The following is a 10,471-nucleotide window of genomic DNA, read 5'->3' as shown; positions in this document are numbered from 1 at the left end:
CAAACTTGGTTTTATTGCTTGCATTGATGATTATAATGATAAATGTGAAACATGTATTCAAGCGAAAATGACTAAGAAACCTTTGCCAACTATCGAAATAAATACAAATTTATTAGACTTAATACATTTTGACATATGTGAATTTAATGGTGTTTTAACAAGAGGAGAAAAAAGATATTTTATCACATTTATAGATGATTGTTCTAAGTTTACTTATGTTTATTTATTGTCTAATAATAAAGATGAAGCTTTTAAGTGTTTTAAACGCTATAAGGCTGAAGTTGAAAACCAAAAGGGAAGGAAAATTAAATGTCTTCGTAGTGATAGAGGTGGTGAATATTTTTCACATGAATTTGATATTTTTTGTGAAGAGCATGGTATTGTACAACAAAGAACTGCACCCTATACACCACAACAAAATGGTTTGGCAGAAAGAAAAAATAGGACACTCACTGAAATCATTAATTTTATGATGATTAATGTTAATGTAGACATCGAAATTTCGGTAAATAAATGTTGACCGATAAATCAAAGTGTCAACGCTCATGTATTACATAAATTTTACACGTAGCGTGTGACTCAACGAAAATTGAAATGAGTTGGAAAAGTCATCAAATAGGACACGTGTCAACACCTGGCAGAAACGACTTATTTCATCTGGGATATTATATTCAAAATTAGGCCTTGGAAAATTCTATAAATACAAGCCCATTTCATTCATTTGAAGGGGACCAAAATCATTAGGCAAAATTCTGAAGCTCTGAAGCTCTGAAACTCCGAAGCTCTCAAGCATCCAGGTTCCCGAAGAATCAAGAAAGCCTTCTTCGTTCTTCGTTCATCGTTCTTCCAAGATCAAGCCTCGACGGCCCTTGGATCAACAATCATCCACCTTCAAGATCAAGCCCTGACGGCCCTTGAAGAAAGCGTTCTTCGTTCTTCGTTCATCGTTCTTCCAAGATCAAGCCTCGACGGCCCTTGGATCAACAATCATCCACCTTCAAGATCAAGCCCTGACGGCCCTTGAAGAAAGCGTTCTTCGTTCTTTGTTCATCGTTCTTCCAAGATCAAGCCCCGACGGCCCTTGGATCAACCATCCACCAATTCAAGATCAAGCCCCGACGGCCCTTGAAGAAAGCACCATCGTTCATCATCCGTTCATCCAAGATCAAGCCCCAACGGCCCTTTGGATCAACAACGTCGACAAATCCACACATCCAACCGTTCTTCAAGATCAAGCCCAAAAGCCCTTGAAGATCCGTTCATCACTGTTCTTCAAGATCAAGCCCAAAAGCCCTTGGAGATCCGTTCATCACTGTTCTTCAAAGATCAAGCCCAAAAGCCCCTTTGAAGATCCGCTCAAATCCACCTTCAAGATCAAGTCCACAGCCCTTGAAGAACTTTCATCCTTAGATCAAGCCCAACGGCCCTTTGGATCAATCACACATCCACAAATACACACCTTACGGAGACCGAATCAGAGGATCCAAATAGAGAGAGATTGTAACCCAAAATCATCAAACACAAATATTTGTTTGTGCACGTTGTTCTTGTCTCTTTCGTTTCAGGAATTTTCTGTGTTCACAAATTGGTACGCCCAGTGGGACAATCTCTGCCTCTCATCTCTTTCTCCGTTCAAGAAATTCAAGCGCACTTCCAAAATTAATGGCATCAAGGAAGGCTCAAACTGTTCCCGCAACCGGCGCAAAGAACAAAAGCGTCCTCGTCGCAACTGGTGTCACTTTGGGCATCACGACTCGAAGCATGGCAAGAGCTACTTCTGCCGCCTCTTTCACCTCTGCATCAACTCTGCCAAGGGAACAAAAGCACCCAAGGCACGAGCCTTTGATCACCTTAGCCTCACTAAGGGCACCAAGGGGGGAAAGCCCAAGGAAATACTCCGAATCCATGCTCTCCGATGCCGATTCAAGCGACAGTTCAGCCATGCAAGTCATGACCATTGGAGCAACTTCAATCGATGAGCAGCTGGCTCAAATGAATGAAGCAATCGCAAGGCTAACCCGAACTGTGGAAGAAAAAGACTTGCAAATTGCAGCACTAGTCAACCGACTGGAGGCGCAGGACGGCGATAAACCCGACCCAGAGGATGATCCACTAAAGGGAGGAGCTGGCGGAGACGAAGAACCCCCGGTGAAGAAAATCGATGGGAAGCCGGAGCCAGACCAACCAGCGGCACTCATGGGATCTCTTTCTATCCAGCAACTGCAGGAGATGATCGCCAGCACCGTCAAGGCACAATACGAAGGGAGCTCAAATACCTCCGGGTTGTACTCGAAGGCGTATTCAAAGAAAATTGATGCCTTAAGGATGCCGAGGGGTTATCAACCGCCAAAGTTCATGCATTTCGATGGAAAGGGAAACCCGAAACAGCACGTTGCCCACTTTGTTGAAACTTGCAACAACGCAAGAACCGAAGAGGACTACCTTGCCAAGCAGTTTGTGCGCTCGCTGAAAGGAAACGCCTTTGAGTGATACACGGACCTAGAGCCTGAGTCCATCAACAGCTGGGAGCAATTGGAGCGGGAATTCCTCAACCGCTTCTACAGCACCAGCCGCACTGTGAGCATGCTAGAGCTAACGAGCACAAAGCAGTGGAAGGACGAGCCAGTCATTGACTACATCAACAGATGGCGCACTCTAAGCCTCGACTGCAAAGACAGGCTCTCGGAAACCTCTTCAATCGAGATGTGCATCCAAGGCATGCAATGGGGTTTGCAATACATCCTTCAAGGCATCAAACCACGGACCTTCGAAGAGCTAGCCACCCGCGCCCATGACATGGAGTTGAGCATCGCCCATCATGGGAAGAAGGAACCGATCGCCGACTACAAGAACGACAAAGTTCTTGAGACAAAGGTGGAAAAGGCTGCATGGAAACCCACCAAGGAAGCGATGACGGTCAACACAGCTCCCGTCAAAATCTCCACACGAGGCAAGGCGATTCAAACCGAAGCTTTTCGCGATCAAGAGATGCGTAGACGCACTTTGAAAGAGCTTGAGGAGAAGACTTATCCATTCCCCAACTCTGATGTGGTTGCCATGCTGGATGACCTGTTGGACAAGAAGGTGATCGGTTTACCTGAGTGCAGACGGCCGGAAGAGATGAATCGTACCGATAGTCCAAGGTACTGTAAATTCCACCGCTTCATCAGTCATCCGACAGAAAAATGTTTCGTGCTGAAAGATCTCATCATGAAGCTGGCTCAGAAAGGAATCATCGAGCTAGATCTTGACGATGTGGTGGAGTCAAACTATACCACCTTCACTTCTGGCTCTTCCGACTCAAAGTTTTCACCTCAACCGCTGGGGGCATCCTCCAAGACAAGCAAAGTTGAAGGATGGACTCAAGTCACTCCTAAGAAATTGCACAAGAAGCATACGTCTCCTCCACAAGTCCGCCAATCGGAAAGGGGGCAAAGCAGCTCTTGTCAACCTTCAAAGCAACGTGAACGTGTTGAAGATGATGAAATTTCGACACATAGATCGTCCATCCCCATCACAATGCGTGATTTCTTTCCTGAAGACTTCTTCAATCACTCGGTCAAGACTCCTTGCTATGAAAATTGCAAGGAATTCCTCTCCAAGATCGTTTGACAAATTCACAAAGCTCCTGGTCTACACGAGCATAAAAGGCAACACCAATGCTCCTTGTTCGCACGAGCCTAAACTGCACGAACCAAAGCTCCTTGCCTGCACGAGCTGAAACTGCAACACGGCATCAAAGCTCCTTGTCTGCATGAGCTGAAACTGCAAACGGCACAAAAAAGAAAATACCAAAAAATATGTATGTATTTGAACTACGTTTTGACTTGATCTCTTTCTTTGGAAGGGTACGTAGGCAACTCGAATATTCAAAATTTGAGTTCAGTCACACCAAAATAAGGAATAAAGATTTAATTAAAAGTTTTGATGCTATTACAATTTCTTTGTACAAAAAAAAAAAAAAGAGAAAAAGGAACATATTCATACATATATATATGTGTATGTATGTCCTCTATCTAGCAGCAATAAGCCCATCAAAAGGAGGTTGTCCAAGCCCAAACCTATTATCTAAATCCAGCTCCGAGAAGAAGAAACCCAAATCAAATCAGGCCCACACTGCACTAGGCTCGCTGCCCAGGATGTTGCAAAGGACCCTGCAATACTGGGCTAAATACAAAAAGCCACAACCGCTTTAGCTCTCCCTCTAAAAACCCTAAAGAAAGTGAGTTCGTTGGCCGCCACCATGGCCGTTCTCAGCCGCCTCCAAGTAGTTGCATCGCAGATCACGCGCCGGAGCCTCGGGAATCTGGAGCGCCGAGCCTACGGATCCGCAGTGACTCAGCTGCAGTACGACGACGACTATTACTACGACGATCAGGAGAGAGAGAGAATTGGCGGCAGAATCAACACGTCGGAGTTCGGCGGCGACCGGATTGAGATGGGAGCTACCTGGATCCACGGCATTGGAGGCAGCCCGGTTCATAAAATTGCTCAGGAAATCAATGCCCTCGAGTCAGCGCATCCGTGGGAGTGCATGGACGGGTCCTCCCTTTAAATTTTGGGCAATACAAGGACCGAAAAAAATCGTCTGGAAACCAATACTTTTTACTGCATCACCTTGGTTCAAATGGCATGTGATAAGTTTATTATCAGGATTCTCATCTCCATGATTAGGATGTGCAAGGGTAAGTACAAGAGGCGGTGCCTCATCTTGCATTGATTTTGAAAACCCTTTCACCATGCTTGATATCCAAACCATGAAGGAGCTATCTTGTCTATGTCGGTGTAAAGCCCAGGTCCCACCATTTCTCAGCAAAGATTTGGGATTTGAAGGCGAAGAATGGAACCCAAAAGGGATTTGGGCGTCTCCGTAGCTCCCTGAGAAGCAAAAGTGAGTATCGGATGTTTCCCGGCGAAGAAATCACCATTGCTAAAGGGTACTTGAGCATTGTTCAATCTCTAGCCTCTGTACTCCCACCTGGGTTGATCTAATTGGGATGTCTGGCCAGAATATTGAGAAATTGAGAAATTATTCTGGTGCCACAATCACAATCCTTGCTCCAAATCAGTTGCCTTTGTGTGCGTCTGCACATGAATCTGATCGAGTTGTACAGGTATCAGGTGATTTCCCTGCTGTTCTGAAGGCTCTGCAGGAGATTGGTGATCAACTAAGAGAAAACCCGCCCCGACAAGTGATTTCTATTAGCCCAGCCTATAACTACACAACAAGGCGACCACCTCAAGTTCAACCATACATGGACCCAGCTTCAGGACAACCAATCTTGCAGCTGAATATATAACTTTCGAGATGGTGATATTGGAAACACTAGTTGGTGGGTTGATTGGTAGAAACGGTTCCAACATTTCAAGGATCAGAAATGAGTCTGGAGCAATGATCAAGGTTTATGGTGGAAAAGGTGAGCAAAAGCATAGGCAAGTTCAGTTTTGTGGTAGTGCTCAACAGGTGGCGCTCGCAAAGCAAAGGGCTGATGAGTACATATACTCTCAGCTGGTACAACAACCTGGCGCTCAACAGCCAGTTTTACAGTGAAGATGAGGCAGGAAACACCGATCTCGTTCATCAATTGCTCCAATCGCCACCTACAGAATCAGTTCATGTTAACTGCTGACCCTCGATGCTTCACTAGCATATTTGTGATTGCGAGTCATGCCGTTGGATTGCCTATGCTCTCTGCAGCAGTGATGTACCAGATATCGAAACTATCGACGATTTATAGTACTCTTGTTTGTAATGGTTGTGTGTTGCCAGATATTTGAAGATAAAAAATGGAAATCAATCAAGGTTGGGCTATTGGAGCTGGAACCGGATGTGGTGGACCCTATTTCGTCTCTGTTCAAGAACTTGATGGATTATGCTCAGGGGAAGCAGGTGTTTGATGAAAGTCCAGAGAGGGAGTGCAATGGTGATTTTGAATACAGTAAGCTTGGAGATGACGCTTCCAGGATTTGTGCAAGCAATGACGGTGAAGATCTGGACTCAGGAGAACTGATTCATTTCTGTTGTTGTAAATGATTGCATTTGTGTCACAGAGATTTTGACTTGAGGAGGTCGGATCTGATTCTGCCCAGCAAGGATGATCTGCTCTAGCTCTCTGTCCTCCACACCTACCCACATCGTGCTCCATCTTTTACCTAAGCGTAGAACGATGATACCACTGATGAAGATGACCAAATGAGCAGTGGAGGATTGTACCAAAGCTTCGAGATGGAGACGAACCCGATAAAGTCTTCGTCAAGATTTGAAGGCATCGCGGAGCTGGCGACCGAAGGGGCTCGAGCTTCATGTGCTTGCTAATCGAAGATTCGAGCAGTACAACGATGGGTTTTGCAATGGTGGCAGCCAGTACAAGTTCTACTCCGTCAAGTCCGTTTTTGCCAAATCTTAGAGATCACCACTATGAACAAGCTCAAGAAAATGACACTGAGAGTGATCGTGGAGCGGCTGTCGGACGAATGGCGTGCATGATGTCGGCATGGGCTCAGTAAGAATTGACGAGGCGAAGTCTATTGGCTGTGCTCTGTACCTGTGCTCAGTGGCAGTGCAACGGGTGTGTAATGACTGTGCTCGGCAGGCAGTGCAATGGCTGTGCTCAGTGGTTGTGCTCAGTGACGGTAGTAGTGGAGCGTCTTCCTCTGCACCTCCGCCATGGCCGCCGCCTTTGAATGAGATTGACAAAACCGAAGTTTATCAATACACACCCAAAGACCTCCTCCGTCTCTTGCCTCGCAGCTGCCAACGACTTCAACGACCGCCGTCAAACGACTAGCCGGTCGTGAAGCTCGAAGCACCATCTTCTCCGTCCTCCTTGCTCCGCTCCCTGCAAGTTCCTCTACCCATCGCCCAAATTTATACAGAAAAAAAAATTATAATATAATATAAAAAAAATAAAAAAATAAAAAAATAAAAAGGAGGTGGTGGTGCATCTGGCACCACGTGAAAAAAGAGGAATGGTGGATCAAGCACCATGTGAAAGTAGACGAAATAAATAAATAAATTAAAAAAAAAAAAAAAAAAAAAAAGGTGGATTCTTGGTGGCTAGCACCATGCAAAAAAAAACAAAGGGAAAATGGGTTTTGGGATGGTGGATCACTCCACGTGAAAAAAAATATATATATATATATATATATATATATATATATATATGTATGTATACATGTATGTGTGTATATATATATGTGTGTGTATAATATATATATATATACAGCAAAAAAAAAAAAAAAACATTAAGAGAAATAAAAGTTCATTTTATTTATTTTTTCTGAAAATTTTACATAAAATTGCATTCTACATACCCAAAAAAAAAAAAAAAAAATTTACAAATGTGCAAACAAACGGGAGGGAGTCTTTATTGCTCAGGTGGTGTCTCAGTACTCGGTGAAGCTTTAGGAAAAAGAGACGTCGGAGGTTGACTGTTTGAAGTCACACCACTCGGTGGAACTCCAGGAAGAAGAGGAGCCGGAGGTTGATCATGAGGAGCTTCATTACGCGGTACAGCCCCAGAAGACGAAGGCAAATGCTGCTGGAACAAACCCACAAACCTCTGATGATCAAGTAAAATCTGACCATCAGATTCTTGCATCTGGTCAATCTTCCTCTTCATGTTTGTCGCATAGCTATGTGCGAGCTTATGCAACTGTTTATTCTCCTGCTTGAGCCCTCTAATCTCCTGTTTGAGACTCATCACTTCCGCCGCCAATGATTCAACTTGACGGGTTCGAGCAAATAGGCGTTGGGCCATATTAGACACAGAACCTGCACACTGCACACTAAGAGCCAGAGAATCCTTAACAGCCAACTCATCAGACCGTTTGGAAAGTAGTCTGTTATCTCTGGGAGTGACAAGGTTTCGGGCCACCACCGCAGCGGTCATATCATTCTTCACCACCGAATCCCCAACGGTAAGAGGACCAGTAGGGGATATGAAGGATGGGCGCCATATGTTGTCTGGAGAAGGCGAGACTGCCTCTTCACCAAGATTCAAGTCAAAACGACGATCGGAGGGTCCTGACATTTTCAAAGTGTTGAAGAAAGAAGAGGTCGGACGAATCAAGATCTTAGAAGTGCAAGAAGGGAGTTTTCACAAGTAAAATTCAAGTGTGCTTTGAAACGAACAGCGTGCCTCTATAAAAAATCAGCACTCGATGGGATTTCAGAGATCGAAGAGGCGAGCTCAGAATTCGAAGAGGCCATTCAAAAATCGAAGAGGCAAGCTCAGAAATCGGAGAAGCATCTTGCTTTTCCAGCCACGTTAGCACCCATCACACGCAAACTCAGCTTTGCGGAAATCACGGGTAATTTGTCGAAGCGCCGATCCCAGTTATCGAAGAGGCGCCAGTCTTTTTCAGCCGCGTCAACACCTGTCACATGCACACTCAGCTTGGCAGAAATTACGGACAATTTGTCGAAGATTTCTGATAAAGAAGAAAGCACGTGAAGCCATACTGATCAATCACGCATTGGTTGCCGACACGAGTAAAAGAATAGTACCTCTACAGGTACTAAAGAATTTCCTATAACTGTCCACCTTCACCCTCCATAGCAAGGCAGACATACAGAACCTTTCTTCATCTTCGAGAATGCCTTCCCAACGAAGCCTCTCGGGTCACTCAGTGTTCCTTATTCCTTGGGGTACCTCTGCAAGCCAATGACACCAAAGCAAAAGTATCTCATATCACCAGGGTAGAAAGCAAGAGTATCTCATATCATGCGTTCTCCCTGTCCTTTCCTTTGTCCTTGTTCTTACCTACAAAGACAAGGATAAAGAAAACAATATACCGGAACCTCAATTCAAACTCGGGTAAGGAACCGACTGCTTGGAACCCTTCCCTGATTGCCTACCTAGCACTGCTATCGAGTACTCGTCTCCCACTGCTGCTGTACTTCCAAAGAAGCTGCCACATCTGCCTGAAGAACAGATAAATGCAAGTGAAAATGATACCTTGCAGCATGTGGAGACAACGTGCAGAAGAAACAAGCAGAGAAGAATGCGGTATGCACAGTCAACTCAGCAGAAGGAGTCTGAACTGAGGAACTCGAGCATATGCCACATTCTGCCAGAATAATAGATAAGGCAAGGGAAATGATACATTGAAGCATATGGAGACAAGCACAAAGCACGTGCCGTCTTCATCCGCTACTTCTTCAAAATCAAAAGTATCCCATATCATCAGGGTGGCAATCATTTTGGACGGTGAATTCGTTTTGACCCTCAAATTCTTGGGTCGGCTTACTAGGCGTTGTGAGCTGCATGTGTCGATTCACCACCCTTGAATCAAATCCTTAAAGATCAAGTCACCAACTGGAAGAGGAGCTCGTCAATCTTGAAGATCATACCGTTGACCAAACTGCTCAGGTGTGAATTAGAAAGATTGAACAGAGCAACAAGTCGTCACCTTCACCTCGTGCCTGCTTGTCATATGTTCGACTCAACCTTCAAGAATCAAGCCTTAACGGCCCTTGAAGAAGCTTCCAACCAAATTCAAGATCAAGCCTCGACGGCCCTTGAGGAAATCACAAGTCCGATTCAAGATTAAGTGTCTACCACCCTTGAATTAAAACCTAGTTCAAGAATAAGCTGTGGAAAATCAACAATTGGAGGAATCCAGAAAATCCTCCAACCCAGTTCAAGATCAAAGCTGTGGAAAGTCAACAAGCGCAACAAAATACGTGCCGATTCATCCACTACCAAAGCCAAAGATCATCTACCACATGAAACTCTTTGTGGCCCAATTTCAACCTTCAAGATCAAACCTCGACGGCCCTTGAAGAAATTTCAAACAACAATTCAAGATCAAGCCTCAACGGCCCTTGAAGAAATCTCCAGCCCAATTCAAGATCAAGCCTCGACGGCCCTTAGATCGACATCTACAGTAAGGGACTTCAAAACGCATCTCCTACACGTGACAAGCACATGTATACGACGTGCCTTGAAGTGGGGGCATTTGTAGACATCGAAATTTCGGTAAATAAATGTTGACCGATAAATCAAAGTGTCAACGCTCATGTATTACATAAATTTTACACGTAGCGTGTGACTCAACGAAAATTGAAATGAGTTGGAAAAGTCATCAAATAGGACACGTGTCAACACCTGGCAGAAACGACTTATTTCATCTGGGATATTATATTCAAAATTAGGCCTTGGAAAATTCTATAAATACAAGCCCATTTCATTCATTTGAGGGGGACCAAAATCATTAGGCAAAATTCTGAAGCTCTGAAGCTCTGAAACTCCGAAGCTCTCAAGCATCCAGGTTCCCGAAGAATCAAGAAAGCCTTCTTCGTTCTTCGTTCATCGTTCTTCCAAGATCAAGCCTCGACGGCCCTTGGATCAACAATCATCCACCTTCAAGATCAAGCCCTGACGGCCCTTGAAGAAAGCGTTCTTCGTTCTTCGTTCATCGTTCTTCCAAGATCAAGCCTCGACGGCCCTTGGATCAACAATCATCC

At 44.7% G+C, this 10,471-nt stretch overlaps 1 pseudogene; it reads left to right on the top strand.

Moving 5' to 3' along the window:
* Positions 1-4,243: 4,243 nt before the first annotated feature.
* Positions 4,244-5,816, top strand: LOC126633796 (uncharacterized; annotated as a pseudogene).
* Positions 5,817-10,471: the final 4,655 nt, after the last annotated feature.

The sequence above is a fragment of the Malus sylvestris genome, chromosome 9 (assembly GCF_916048215.2).
Source record: "Malus sylvestris chromosome 9, drMalSylv7.2, whole genome shotgun sequence".
NCBI classification, from domain to species: domain Eukaryota; kingdom Viridiplantae; phylum Streptophyta; class Magnoliopsida; order Rosales; family Rosaceae; genus Malus; species Malus sylvestris.
The sequence above is the reverse complement of the archived record's forward strand: the minus strand, read 5'-3'. Positions and strand labels throughout refer to the sequence as shown.